Source organism: Ochotona princeps, chromosome 22 (genome assembly GCF_030435755.1).
Source record: "Ochotona princeps isolate mOchPri1 chromosome 22, mOchPri1.hap1, whole genome shotgun sequence".
Lineage (NCBI taxonomy): Eukaryota > Metazoa > Chordata > Mammalia > Lagomorpha > Ochotonidae > Ochotona > Ochotona princeps.
The window spans coordinates 16,511,844-16,527,134 of record NC_080853.1 but is presented as its reverse complement, the minus strand read 5'-3'; positions in this window follow the sequence as shown (position 1 = coordinate 16,527,134).

Genomic DNA, 15,291 nt, shown 5'->3' with positions numbered 1-15,291 from the left:
AGTATATTTCTTTGGGGGCTCGGCAGCATGGCCTAGTGGCTAAGGTCCTCGCCTTGATCCCATATGGCCGCTGGTTCTAATCCCGGCAGCTCCACTTCCTCTCTATCTCTCCTCCTCTCAGTATATCTGACTTTGTAATAAAAATAAAATAAATCTTTAAAAAAAAAAAAAGTATATTTCTTTGAAAGGTAAAGTGACACAGATCTTTGATTTACTTGCCAAATGGCCATGAAAGCTGGGGCTTTGCCAGGCTGGAGCCAGGAACTTCTTCTGGGTCCCTCACATGACTGTAGGGGCCCATGCACTTGAGCCATCCCCTGCTGTTTCCCCAGACACATTAGAAGGGAGCTGGATCATAAATGGAACAGCTGGGACTTGAACTGGTGCCCTTATAGTATGCCAGCATCACAAGCAGTGGCTTTACCCATTGTGCCGGCTCCATTCAGTGACTTCTTGCGTCTACGAGGCCAACTGGTAAGCTGCGACGTATCACATAAATACTGGATGCTGTTTTCTCTCCATGTGTCCCACTTTGCTCTAAAGAGGACACAAGGGGGCCCGGCGGCGTGGCCTAGCAGCTAAAGTCCTCGCCTTGAAAGCCCCGGGATCCCATATGGGCGCCAGTTCTAATCCCGGCAGCTCCACTTCCCATCCAGCTCCCTGCTTGTGGCCTGGGAAAGCAATCGAGACGGCCCAATGCACTGGGACCCTGCACCCGCGTGGGAGACCCGGAAGAGGTTCCAGGACCCCAGCATCGGATCGGCACGCACCGGCCCGTTGCGGCTCACTTGGGGAGTGAATCATCGGACAGAAGATCTTCCTCTCTGTCTCTCCTCTTCTCTCTATATATTTCTGACTTTGCAATACAAATAAATAAATCTTTAAAAAAAAAAAACAAAAGAGGACACAAGGGCACCAGCTTTATTGTCGTTAGCCAGGGCAGATCTTTCCTTGGGTAGCTTCTAGGAAAAGTCTAGAAGTCTGCAGAGAGCCTCTGTTCAAAGGTAGCTGCGAGGAGGGGACATCTGGGAACTGCTGCAGGGACCCTGGTGGTGCTGGTGGGGTCTGTGTCACTTCAGAGGCCGTGGCTCTGAGTGGACCTGGCCCATGGCCCACCCAGAGCACACAAGATCTGAGGGCCTGTGCCCCTGGAGCTAGTTCTTCCCCTGCCAACATCATTTCCAAGCTCTCTGGTGCCCACCATCCCCACTCCGGAGTCCCTGGACCACCTGACTCATCAAAGCCCTAGAGTTTCCCTCTGACTCCCACAGTCAATTTGCAGGCAAGGACTCAGCTCCCTTATGGACACAGGTGTGCAGGCAGCAGCTATTGCCATCACCACAAGCACTGGCCACATTCCATAGGGCAGCCTGACTTTGGTATGAGTCCAGGAGGGAGCTCCAGTCTCCCAGCTTCAACCTGGCCTGGCCCCCACTGTTCTAGGTATGTGGGGAGATAACCAGTAGATGAAAGATCTGTCTCGCTTCCTTTTCAATATGTAAAAGAGGGGGGTGTGCCCCTGGGGGCAGGGGGAGCCGAAGTCTGTCTGGGGCAGGGGCATGTGACCACATGGGCAGGTGTTGGAGGGGGGCTGGGAAGAGAGGGGAAGACCCAGAGGAGCCCAGCATAGAGGACCCATCTCTGGGGCACTCGGGATCCACAGGGTGCAGCGTCAGGCCCTGTGGATAGGAGAGGGAAGGTGCGGTAGCACTCTGCCCAGAAAAGAGGAAAAGTGACCACTGACATCATCAGGCTGCTCCCTGCTCAGGAGGAAGCCTGGAGAGGTGAGGACACAGCCTAGATCCAACCAGGTCCCAGACATCAGCACTGTTTTTATCCACCCCAGCTGGATGGAGGCCTGAGGCTTTTGTCTTCAACACCCACGGAGTGAACCTGTTTCTGAAAGAACAAACCCAAGGCGCAAATAGGGCCCAGCTCCTGGGCAGCCCCAGCCATGAAGCCCCGCCTCCATCACAGGGGACCTCAGCTCTGGGACTCCAGCCTGACAGCAATCCAAGACAACAGAAAGCTGGCCTCAGGCGGTAGGTGGGGCTCACCCATGACACCCCACAGGACTTTCCTGTCACCATTTTTGCAGGAAAAGAGGCACCCTGAAGTCTAGGGGCAAGGACTGGGGATTTTCTTAAAAGTATATTTATTTTTATTGGGAAGGCGGATCTGGGCTGATCTGAAGCCAGGAGCCAGGAGCTTCTTCTGCATCTTCCATGTGGGTGCAGGGGCCCAAGCACTTGGGCCATCCTCTACTGCTTTCCCAGGACACAAGCAGGGAGAACATGAACCAGTCATCTAGGATGCTAGTGCAGCAGGTGGAGGATGAGCCCGCTCTGCCTTGGGACTAAGTGTTTTGATGCCCTCCAAGCAGACTCTGTGGGCCAAGACTTAGGACCAAACACATGGGACATGTGAACTCTGTGGTGCCTGGGGCCTATTTGGGAAGACCCTGTGGTGAGGGCACCATGGCAGGTGGGTCACCACCCCACTATGTGCCCAGCAATTGCCTCAACATGTATTCTTTTGTGTAGTCCCACTGAGTGGGCCAACTTTCAGCCCAGGAGCTGGGTCCCAAGAGGGCCCAGTTCCATCACAGCTTACAGCCTGGCTGACCTTGACAGTCAGTGGCTTTGCGTCACCTTGGTAGCAGCGCAAGCCCACCCCAGGGACAAAGCCCTCACCTGGTGAGGCAGCCCATGAACCACTGATTCAGCCATGGACCTCTTTAGCCACATAATCATCCGCTGCTGAGGACAGTGGGCAGGAGCTTCTGTCAAGTCTGTGGGACCGTGTTGGGGAAGAGCCACAGGCAGCACCCAGTCTTCCATCTGCCTCATCTGTAGGATGGGGCTCATATTATCAACTTCATGGGCTTGCTAGGAAATCCAGTGCATTAACAGAAGGAAATTACCTAGAATAGGGACTGGTGTTGTGGGTTAAACTGCCACAGGCAACACTTGCATCCATATTGGAGAGCAATGATTTGAATCTTGGCTGCTCCCACTCTGATCCAGCTCCTACTAAGGTGCTTGGGAAAGCAGTGAAAGATGGTCCCACTACTTGGACCCCTGCAGCCTCTGTGGGAGACCCAGGTGAAGTTTCAAGCTCCTGGCTTTGAAGTGGCCAGGCATTTCTGGGTAATAAACTGATGGATGGAAGAGCCCTCTCTCACTCTGCCTTTCAAATAAATAATTAAGTCTTTTAAAAAATGTACCTACAGTAGTACCCAGCATATATGAAAAACAGTAAACATCACCTCGTAATGTGAGTACTATGCTACAGTTACGTGGGCATGCCCCATAAGTCTAGCTCCCCATCCACTACTCCACCCATCTGTCTTTTCATTTATTCAATAGTACGGTTGAATCATATGCACATTTAACTTAATTGAATTCAACCATACTCTTAGCCAAAAAGAGGGAGAGAAAACTAATTTAAAAATTAGTTGACTTGGGACTAGCTTGGTGGCACAGCAAGTTAAGCCAAAAACTATGATGCGCGCATCCCACAAGAGTGCTGGTTTGAGTCCCAGCTGCTCCACTTCCAATCCATCCCTGGGAAAGCAGAGGATGATGGCTCAAGTGCTTGGGCCCCTGCTACCCAAATGGGAGACCTGGATGGAGTTCCAGATTCCTGGCTTTGGTCCCTCCCAGCTTGTAGCCATTCTTCTCTCTCTGCAACTCGACCTTTCAAATTAATCCATCTTTTAAAAAGAAAAAACAAAGCCACTGACTCCAGTTACCACTGTGCTCAGTGGGGGTCTTCAGTGGACCACAGGACCTTCCACATCATTACACTGGAACAGGACACCACGTGAGATGGCAGAAGTAAGGTCAGAGCTGCTGCCGCTCTGCATGGGGTATGGCCCAGCCAAGTGTGCTGGGGCTGCTGCTTCCCATCCTGCAGGAAGAAGGGATAGTGCCCAGCTCTCTGTGGTGGGTCCTGGATGCCCCCTGGCAGTGTGACAATGGGAAGATGCAGTCCCTGACCCCAGTTGCTCACAGTTGGGAGGCCAGGTCAGTGGGACAGATGCGGAAACCCACAAACACCATCACTTTAGTGAGATCCAAGCCAGGGCTGCCTACACTGGGCTGGGAAGAAGCTGGCAGGCCAAGTCCTAAAGGAGGCATGAGCGTTCAGGAAGCAGGTGTGCCAGGCAGGGGAGCAGCGAGTCGGCAGGTGAGCAGGCATCTGAGCTCTTCTTTTGGTGTCCAGTTTTCTGCTTTTTTTTTTTTTTTTAAGATTTATTTTATTTTCATTGGAAAAGCAGATTTACAGAGATAAGAAGAGACAGAAAGATCTTCCATCTGCTGATTCACTCCCCAAGTGGCCACAACGGCTGGAGCTGAGCCAATCCAAAGCCAGGAGTCAGGAGCTTCTTCCAGATCTTCCATGCGGGTTCAGGATCCCAAAACTTTGGGCCATCTTTGACTGCTTTCCCAGGCAACAAGCAGGGAACTGGATGGAAAAGTGGAGCAGCCAGGACACAAACCAGTGCCCATATGGAATCCCAGTATGTGCATGGTGAGGGTTTAGTCACTAGGCTACCACACCAGGCCTTACCTTTTTTTTTTTTTTAACATTTATTTGAAATGCTGAGGGACAGGAGGAGAAACACACACACACACACACACACAGAGGGAGGGACGGAGATTCCCCAAATGCCCATAACAGCTAGGACTGGGCCAGGTTGAAGCAGCAGGCAAAAACTTCTTCCAGGACTCCCACATGGGTTCAGGGACCCAAGCACTTGTGCCATCTTCTGCTGCTTTCCCAGGTGTATCACCAGGGAGCTGGATCGGTGGTGGAGTAGCCAGGACTGCAGTGATGCCAGTGTTGTTGGCGGAGGCTTAACTCCCTGTGCCACAACACCAATGTCTACTTTATTTTTTCCATGCATCCTCTGAGGAGTTCACACTGATTTCTCAATCTGAGCACTCATGTCTGTCATCAGCTCTGGGAAGTTCCTGCATCTGTCCTCTTGCCGTTCCGTGTCCCATGCTCCCTGGGCTACTAGGCAGATGCACTCGGGGCCTTCCAGGCGGGCCTGTATCCATCATTGTGTCCCTGCCCTCGTTGCCATGTTATGGCATCTCTGTGGGTACCAGAGCACCTGCTTCTCTCTGCAGCTGAAATGAACCTCCTGCCGAGCACTCCCAGGAGCGTCAGCATCTCAATTATGGAGTGTTTTTTGTTTGTTTTATTTCTGGACATTTGGCTTGGATCCTTTTCAAATCTGCTCATTCCTCCTGCAGAGGTTCTGGTTCCTTACTCATTTCAACTTCCTCTCTGATCTCGCTGAACATATTGGCTCTGTTTATTTTGCATTCGGAAGCCTGTGATGCTAACACCCAAAGCCTTGAGGGTCTGGCTCTGCTGTCTGCCGCCTCTTCCGCCTAGCTTGGGGCGGCAGCTCTCCCAGAAATTTCGGATTCTGTGGCAGTTCTCAGTGGTCCCCGCCGCCTGTGAGAAGGCTCGAGGATTGGGATGGGAGCACACGCATTCTCCCACGAAGTTGCTCAACTTCTGCTTTGACCACCTGGGAGCCAAGAAGCCAGTCCCGCAGAAAGGAAAGGACACCATCGTTGGGTGCGGCTTGACAGTTTTCAGTTTTTGTTTTTTGCAAAACATTCAAACTTAACTGCTATGAGGGCAATGTGCATGACTTAAAGCACATGACTCTTTAGTGTACACTTCAGTGGACACAGAGCCTTGCAGCCGGCCTCCCGAGCAAAACATGGGGCATTCTCGGCCCTGCCATCTGTGCATACCCAGGGAGACGGATCCACTGATCCAGCTTGTGCCAGATTACTGATGGTTCAGGAAGCTTGGCACGAATGGCATCTCACCATATCCTTCTTCTTGCTACGTGTCAGATTCCTTCATGTGATCATCTGTTCATTCTCACAGCTGTGTGCTATCCCATGGTATGAATACTCCATGGTGTTCTCGTTCATTCTCCTGTTGATGGAAAATTCTTAGGAATCAAGCTTCTAACAGTGTTCCTATATGCGACTTACTGGGTGGTGACCCAAGAGTGACATTTCCGCTTGGTGGCGTGTTCAGTGTGAGCAGATACCACCAAGAGCTTCCAAAGTGTTGGGCCAGCCTTGCATCAGATTCCCTATGGCCCCATGTCTTCACTGGCACTTAACGTTGCCAGCCTGTGGGTGTTTGTGGTTCTGGTGAGTGTGTACTATAGTGTAGTGTAATTTCATGGTAGTCTTAGCTGGGGATTCAGAACATGGAAATACCTTTGCTTGTTTACTGGCTCTTGGGAGCCATCTGATTTATGTTCCAGTCTATCCTTCCCCTCTAACATTAACTAGAATTCACCAGAAGAGTTGAGTAGAGGCTCATATTCCACATTAAATAACACCGCTGGCATAGCCCATGGCAGTGCTGTGCTGGAAACCAGCTCTGGGAAGCCAAAAAGCCTGGGAGCTGACACTTAGCCGTGTGGTTAGGACACTCACATCCTGGTATAGCAAGCTAAGCTTCTACGTGAAGTGCTGGCATCCCATATAGGCATTAGTTCAAGTCCCAGCTGCTCCATTTCCTTATGGCCTGGGAAAGCAATGAAGGAGAAAGCAAGTCCTTAGGACCCTGTACCCACATGGGCATTAGATCAGCTCATTTGCAGCCACTTCCAGCAGATGGAAGAACACTCTCTGTCTCTTCCTTTCTCTCTTACTCTTTTCAAGTTAAATAAACAAATCTTGATTGGGGGAGGGGTAGAGAAGCAGCAGCAGCCCCTATCCCCTACTGGAGTGTCTGGGCCAATTCCTGGCTCTGGTGCCAAACTCCAGCTTCCTACCAGTGTAGGCCTTGGAAGACAGTAAGGATGGCTCGCGTACTTGGGTTCCTGCCACCCACACAGAGGAGCTGTATGGTGCTCCCAGCTCCCAGCCCAGCCCCACCCCAGCCCCACCCCAGTCATTGCAGGCCTCTCAGGGAGTGAACCAAAAGATGAGAGCTCACTCTTTCTGGCACTCTCTTTGTCTCTTGGCCTCTCACACACACAGTGATCTTTGAAAGCCTAATTTGGGGCATTTTCCTCATTCCCACAGTATAAACACTCTCCCCACAGCCAGTCTCAAGCCACGGGAGATTTCCGACTATTTAACAAACAGCTCTCGTGACCCCCTACGGCTTGGTGAAGGGACGCCCCTGAGTCTGGGGCAGCACCTCTCAGGAAACTTAATTGATATTTCTGCAGCAAACTTGTAAATATGCCCACTAATTGGTCCAAAGCAGCCGCACGTCAATTGAGGTCAGCTTTCTGCTCGCAAGGATGTCAACCGCCAATTAACTGCCAAGTAAGAACTTTGTGCTGGCAGAGGTCTGCGTTTCTGTGATGCCCCGAAGAGACCGTGGGTCTGCACCAGCCAGGCTCCTCACAGGCCAGAGCAGTTCATGAGCTCCTGCTGGGGTCTTGTGCTCAGCGATAAATCACCTCCAAGGCCCCTTCTAGTTCTTTCTAGAAGTTTATGCTGAAAAACTCAAGAACTTCCACCCTGAGTTACATCTGAGCACTCCTACGGGGCAGAGTCTTCCCAAATGTGCCTTCTGCTGACAGCGATCCCAGGGCTCCTGAGTTCTTCCTACAAAAGGTTCTGGAATCCACCATATAAATCCTAACCTTGGCTCCCCCTCTTACTCTTTGATTTCGGCCAAGTCACCTCTCGGGCTTAGGTTTCCTCATTTGGGGTTTTAAAGCTCGGGTCCCTGAGCTGCATCAAAGCCCTTTTTTTTTTTAAGATTTTATTTTTATTAGAAAGTCAGATATACAGAGAGGAGGAGAGACAGAGAGGAAGATCTTCCATGTGTTGAGTCACTCCCCAAGCAGCCTCAATGACTGGAGCTGAGCCGATCCAAAGCCAGGAGACCAGAGTGTCTTCCAGGTCTCCCACATGGGTGCAGGGTCCCCAGGCTTTTGGCCATCCTCTATGGCTTTCCCAGGCCACAAGCAGGGAGCTGGAAAGGAAGCAGAGCTTCCAGGATTAGAATCAGCACCCATATGGGATCCCATTGTGTGCAAAGCAAGGACTTTAGCTGCTAAGTTACTGCACCGGGCCCTACATGAAATCTCTTGAGTAGCCAGTGTTGTCAGGTGCAGCAGGGACAGCCTGTGGTGGCCACAGGGATCCCACTAGGCACTACTTATCACCAAGGCATCTCCCCACCTCCCCATCTTGCTCGTCTCTATCCACAGATGCTGTAAGGAGCCTTCCTAGACAAGGATGCTCAGACCCAAGGTTGGTCCCTCCCTCAGTGGTAGCAGAGGTGGGGTCCTGTGCCCACCATGGGGAATGTCCCACCCAGGGACATCCATGGTACTCAGTGTCCCATACCCGCTTCTCTGCCAGTTCCTCCTCCAGGGCCTGTCTGGAACAATCTTGACTTGGATTCATCTCCCTCCCACCGCCCAGGGGGCCCTGGAAGCTGTGCCATCTGGGGAGGCTTCTGGCTGGGCCGGGTGGAATTGGGGTGGCCAAGTCTCAGAGGCAGAGATGTTCAGATGTGTACACTGCACAGATGAGGCTGTCTTCTCTTTCTGGTTAGAGCCCAGGGGTCTGGTGAGCATTAGTTGGACATGCATGCTGAATGCACACCCCTCCTGGTGGGAGCTTATCTTATACTCTAAAGGAAGAGTCTGATTCATGTTTGACAAAGACGAGAACCAGACACAGCTGCCACTGTGGATTGGCCGTCTGAATGCTGCAGCAGCCATGCTCAGCCAGGCAACGGCCAGAGCCCAGAGCTCCACCTGTCTCCCACATGTGTGGTAAGAACCCTGCTGCCTCCCAGGGTGTGCATGAGCAGGGGCTGAAGTCAGGAATAAAACTAAGGCATTCTGAGAGGAGCTACAGCAACCCAAAGGTGCCTCAGTCACTGAGGCCAAATTCTGCCCCAAGAGTCTGATTTTAATGAAATCTCATCTACACTGAACATTAGTTTTGCTTGTATCTCTGAAGAAATCTTTAACAAATGAAGATACTTACCCCTGTTTCCTTCTACAAGTTTTATTGCTGTAATTTTCACATAAATATCTATAATCTCTTGAAAAGATTATTTTAAGTAAGATTTTTGGAGATAAGAGTCCAAGTCAGGGGCCCGACACAATGACCTAACAGCTAAATCCTCTAGCCGGGATCCCATATGGGCACCAGTTCGTGTCCCAGCTTCTCCACTTCCCATCCAGCTCCCTGCTTCTGGCCTAGGAAAGCAGTAAAGGATGGCCCAAAGCCTTGGGACCCTGCATCTGCATGGGAGACCCGTAAGAAGCTCCTGGCTCCTGGCTTTGGATTGGCTCAGCTCCAGCCATTGCAGCCACTTGGGGAGTGAACCAGCAGACAGCAGATCTTTCTCTTTGTCTCTCCTTCTCTCTGTGAATATGCCTTTCAGATGGATCCTGTTTTGTCCCATGTACTGGCCAGCACCCAGAGGTTCTCCACCACTGCAGGAATTCCCATGTGTCCCTTCTGTTGTAACTGAACACATTCCCCTCTCACACGCCACCCCAACCTCAACTCTCACCCTTGGAGATCACTGCTCTGTCCTCAACTTACTTGGTTTTGCCATTTCAAAGACTGTTTGGATGCAAACACGGGGCCACGTGTTGGGCAGCTCTATGAGGCTAGTTCTGGCCTCAGCATCAATTTCCTTGGGCTTCGCACAGTTGTGTGTATCAACACTTTGTTATTTTTTATTGCTGAGCAGTAGTCCCTGTGCGGTCCTACCAGCTGACTCGACCATTCATCCGCTGAAGGGCATCTGAGTGTCTCCAGTTTGGGGTTCCCATGACCGGAGTGGCTACAGTCACATGCAGGTGTGTGCCTGAGCTTGCTGCAACTCCTCTCAGATTACTGCCCTGGCATGCAACCACTGGGTGTCAGGGGACTAAATATTTAAAAATAGACTTTACTTTTTTGAGCAGTTTTAGATTCACAGAAAAATGGAGTGGGAGTCCCCATTACAAGGCCCAGCCTCTAGCCCCAGAGACCGCCAACGCCCCATGAGCATGCAGAGCCCACAACTGACCACAGTATTGCCTGCAGGTGATGTGGCACCGTGGGGTGGTGTGGAACACGTGCTGTGGCATGTGTCCACCATGACAGTATCACAGAGTGGCTTCATGGCCCTGGAATTCCTCTGAGCTGTGCCCATTCCTCCCTCCCTCCCCTCAACCCCTGGCGGCCACAGCCACCACCATTTTGCCTTTTCCAGAATGTCACAGAGCTGAATCAGAGTGGGCAAGCCCCTCCTGATTGGCTCCTTCCCCTTAGTAACAGCTTCTGAGGTTTCTCCCTGGCTCTTTGGGGCTTGGTAGCTCATTTTCTTCCAAGGCTGGATAATCTCCCATTGTCTGGCTGTGCCAGAGCTGTTTACCCACCCACCCCAGGCAGAGCATCCCAATGCTGCTGTGCTTTGGTAGTTATAAATCAAGCTGCAGTGAATGTCGCATGCATGTGTTTATGCCAACATAAGTTCTCCTCCCCTTTGGAGATAGTTCAAAGGGCACAGCAACTCCTGTGGTGGCCAGAGTAGCTTCTCCATGTAGGAAGCCACCAGCCTGTCTCCCAAGGTAAACTCATTTCCATTCCCACCGGGAACACCTCTGAGTTGCTCCAAGTCCTTACCACACTGGATACTGTTGCTGTCTTCCAGCTCCTCCTTTCTAGCAGGTGCATGTATAGAGAGTGTCTCGCAATTGTCATGTTGTGGTTCCTCTAACACAAGATGAGGACCAGTTTTCATGGATTTGCTTGTTTGTTCAGCCTCCTTTGTGAGGTGTCTGCTAAGGTGTTTTCCCATTTTAAAATCAGACTAATTTTTCTCTTATTGTTCCATTTTAGGAGTTCCCTGTATATTTTGGGAAGCAATCTTTTATCTGATCTTTTTCAAACATCTCCTCTTTGCCTGTGGTTTATCTTCTCATACTCTTGACATAGGTTTTATTATTGGGGAGCAAAATCTTTTAACTTTGAAGCCGTCCAATTTAGCAATGATTTGTTTATGAATTGCGCCTTAGTGTTACATCTTTTAAATTTTATTTACTTATCTGTTTATGAAACACAGGTAGGTGGGCCCTACGGCATGGCTAAAGTCCTCGCCTTGAACACGCCAGGATCCCATATGGGCACCAGTTCTAATCCCGGCAGCTCCACTTCTCTTCCAGCTCCCTGCTTGAGGCCTGGGAAAGCAGTTGAGGACAGCCCAAAGCCTTGGGACTCTGCACCCATGTGGGAAACCTGGAAGAGGTTCCTGGATCCTGGCTTCAGATCGGCATAGCACCGGCTGTTGCAGTAACTTGGGGAGTGAATCATCTGATGGAAGATCTTTCTCTCTGTCTCTCCTCCTCTCTGTATCTGACTTTCTAATAAAAAATAAAATAAATCTTGAATAAAAAAAAAAGAAACACAGATAGGAGGAGAGAAATGAGTTCCCATCTGTTGGTCCATCTCCCAGATGTCTGCAGTGGCCAGGACTGGGCCTGGATAAGTCCATGTCTCCCATGGGATTAGCGGAAATCCAGTTACTTGAGCTGCATGGGACACAGGTGTCTTAACTGCTAAGCCAAACATATGCCCCAGGGGTTGTATCTAAAGTTACTGCTACATCCAAGGTCACCTAGGATTCCTTCTGTGTTATCTTCCAGGAGTTTTATAGTTTGACCTTAACTTTTTAAAAACATTTATTTTGTCTTTATTTGAAAGGCAGCATTATAGAGAGAAGAAAGAGAGTGAGGTCTTCTATCCACTGGTTCACTCTCTAAATGGTTACAATGGCTGGAGCTGAGCTGATCAAAGCCAGGAGCTTCCTCTGGGTTTCCCATGTGGGCACAGGGTCCCAAGCACATGAGTCATCCTTCACTGCTTTCCCAGGCCATAAGCAGGGTGCTAGATTGAATGGAGTAGCTGTGACATGAACCATTGCCCAGGCATGAACCATTGCTGCAGGCAGAGGCTTAGCCTATTAACCTGATATTGGCCCCTTGAGTTAATTTTTGTAAAGGGTGTAAAGTGTGTGTTTAGATTCTGTTTTTCATAACCAGTTTTCCCAGCATATTTTGCCTCTTGCCATGCCTTTGTTCATTTGGCAAAGATCAGTTGGCTCTTCTTTCAAGAGATTTATGTGTGTTTTTATTATTTTAAATGCAGAGTTACAGAGACAGAGAAATTTTCAATTTTCTGGTTTACTCCCAAAATGGCCATAGTAGCCAGGGCTGGGCCAAGCCAAAGCTAGGAGCTTCATCTGAGTCTCCCATGTGGGTTCAAGATCTTAGCTCATCCTTTGCTGCTTTCCCACACCATAAACAGAGAACTGTATCACAAGTGCAGCAGCCAGGACTCCAGTTGGTGCCCACATGGGACCTTGGTGATGCATGTGGAGTCTTAGCCTCCCACAACATGGCATTGGCCCCGGATATAACTTCATTGGTTGTCATTAGCATGTTCTTTCACCTGTTTTTTTTTCCCTCACTTTCTAACTATCATTGTACTTGGACAATGAGTTGGCTCCCATCTATTAGCCCACCTGAAACCAGGAGCCAAGGACCCAGTCTATGTCTCCCAGATGGCTGGCAGGATCCCAACCACCTCAAACATCATTGCTGCCTTCTCACATCTACATGTTTCAGGAATCTGGAGTCTAAACAAAGCCCAGGTACAGGACATGGGCTTATCAGTTGACACTGCACTACTAGCCTAAATGCCTGCTACAGCATGTGCTTTTGTTTTTATAGAGTTCAAGAGTTCTTTATATACTCTGGATTCTAGGCCTTTGTCCCAAATGTTTTCTGTGTGTGTGTGTTTGTGTGTGTGTGTTTGTGTTCCAGTCAAGAAGCCAGTGGTGGGGCAGAGAAATAAAGCTCTCATCTGCTGGCTCACTGCTCATGTGCCTGCAACAGCTGGGATTGGAGCCCACAGCTGGGAAATCAACCCAGGTCTTCCACAAGGATCGCAGGGACCCAAGTGTTTGACCTGCTATCCCCTAGACCAAGGAGCTGGAATCAGTTGCTGGAGCCAAATGTGGAGCCCAAGCGCTCTGATATGGAGCACAAGTATCTTGACTGGCATCTTAGGCACCAGCCAACTCCCCTATCCCCTCCACACACACTCCAGCTAAACTCTTAAAAAATTCTGAAGTTTGGTAATATTAGTCATGTAGCTTTGAACTTCTCTAATATAGTCTCTGCCACTGAAAGTCCTTTGAATTTTTATATAGATATTAAGAATAAGTTTATCAGAATCCTGAGAAGATTTTTTAAAAGATTTATTTATTTTTATTGGAAAGGCAGATATACAGAGAGGAGAGACAGAGAGGAAGATCTTCCGTCCAATGGTTCACTCCCCAAGCGGCTGCAACGGCTGGAGCTGAGCCAATCCAAAGCCAGGAGCCAGGAGCTCTTCCAGGTCTCCCACATGGGTGCAGGGTCCCAAGGCCTTGGACCATCCTTGGCTGCTTTCCCAGGCCACAAGCAGAGAGCTGGATGGGAAGTGGAGCTGCCAGGATTAGAACCAACGCCCATATGGGATCCTGGCGGTGCAAGGCAAGGACTTTAGCCGCTAGGCCACAGTGCCAGGCCCAGAATCCTGAGAGGATTTTAATTGGGATTGGGACCTATAGATACACGTGGGAAGGACAGACAGTGAGTGAACCAATCCATGAACATGGTATGTCTCTCCTTTTATTCAGATAATACTTCACTTCTCTGTGCAGTGCTTTATAATTTTCCTTGTGGAAGTTCTATACTTCTTTCCATAAGAGTTATTCCTATGTGTTTGAAGGGTTCTAGTGTTATTATAATGGTTACTATTTAAATTTTATTTTGTAATTGCTTATTACATATAAAACCTCATTTCATGTTTGAATATTGATTTCATATATAAGGATCTTGATAAATTCATTCCTTAATTCTTAGTACTTCATGGATGGATTCTTTTGGATTTTCCTTATACACAAATATGTCATCATTGAACAGTGTATTTGCTTCAGTTTCAACCTGTACATTTTTTTTCCTGTCTTGCTGCACTCATGTGGGTTTCTGGTACAGGGGTAAATAAGATGGTGAGGATTCAGTTCACTCCATTTTTCACCTAAGTGAAAAGTAGACTATAGAGCTTTGCATAAAAGCCCTTTTTTTTTAAGATTTATTTATTTTATTACAAAGTCAGATATACAGAGAGGAGGACAGACAGAGAGGAAGATCTTCCGTCCGATGATCCACTCCCCAAGAGAGCTGCAATGGGCCGGTGCTATGCCTATCTGAAGCCGGGAACCAGGAACCTCTTCCAGGTCTCCCATGTGGGTGCGGTGTCCCAAAGCCTTGGGCCGTCCTCGACTGCCTTCCCAGGCCACAAGCAGGGAGCTGGATGGGAAGTGGAGCTGCCGGGATTAGAACCGGCGCCCATATGGGATTCCGGAGTGTTCAAGGCGAGGACTTTAGCTGCCAGGCCCTGCAGATGCCCTTTATAACACTAAGAACTCTTCAGTTCCTCATGTGCTACAAACTTTGTCTTAAAGATTCATGTTATTCATTTGAAAGGCAGAATTAGAGAGCAAGAATAAAAACGAGCAAGAGAGGGAGAGACACAGAGGAAAATCTTCCCTCTGCTGGTTCACTCCCCAATGGCTGCAATGGCCAGGTTGAAACCAGAGCCCTGGCGTTTCCTATGGGTCTCCCACATGGATGCAAGAGCCCAAGCACTTACACCATCTTCCTCTGCCCTTCCAGGCCATCAGCAGGGAGCTGTATCAGAAGTGGAGTAGCCAGGTCTCCCATCACCATCAATATAGGATGTCAGCATTACAGGCAGCAGCTTAATCTCTAAGGCCACAATGCCAGCCCCTGTTCTACAAATGGTTATTGTGAATGGATTTTAATCTTTCCAAATACATTTTTACATTTTTCAAGATCACAATTTTTGTATAGTCTATTAAAGTGGCCTGTTATTATTGACTGATTTTTAAATGTCATACTAGCTTTGTGACCATGAAATAATCACATTTGTTTATTAGGTATTATGCTTTTGCATACCTCCACATTTTTATGTGAATTTATAGTATTTTTGCTTCTACATTCCTGTAGATATGGCTTACAATTTTCCTTTCTTGGAAGGTCCTTCTCAGAACTGGTAACAAACTTATATGAATTCACATACCAAGCCAGGAAGTCTTCCCTCCTTTTCTAGTTTCTGGAAGGATAACTTATTTTTCTCTAAATGTTCGGGGGAAAAAAATTCACTGGCAAGACCATCTGGGCTTAAAATTTTC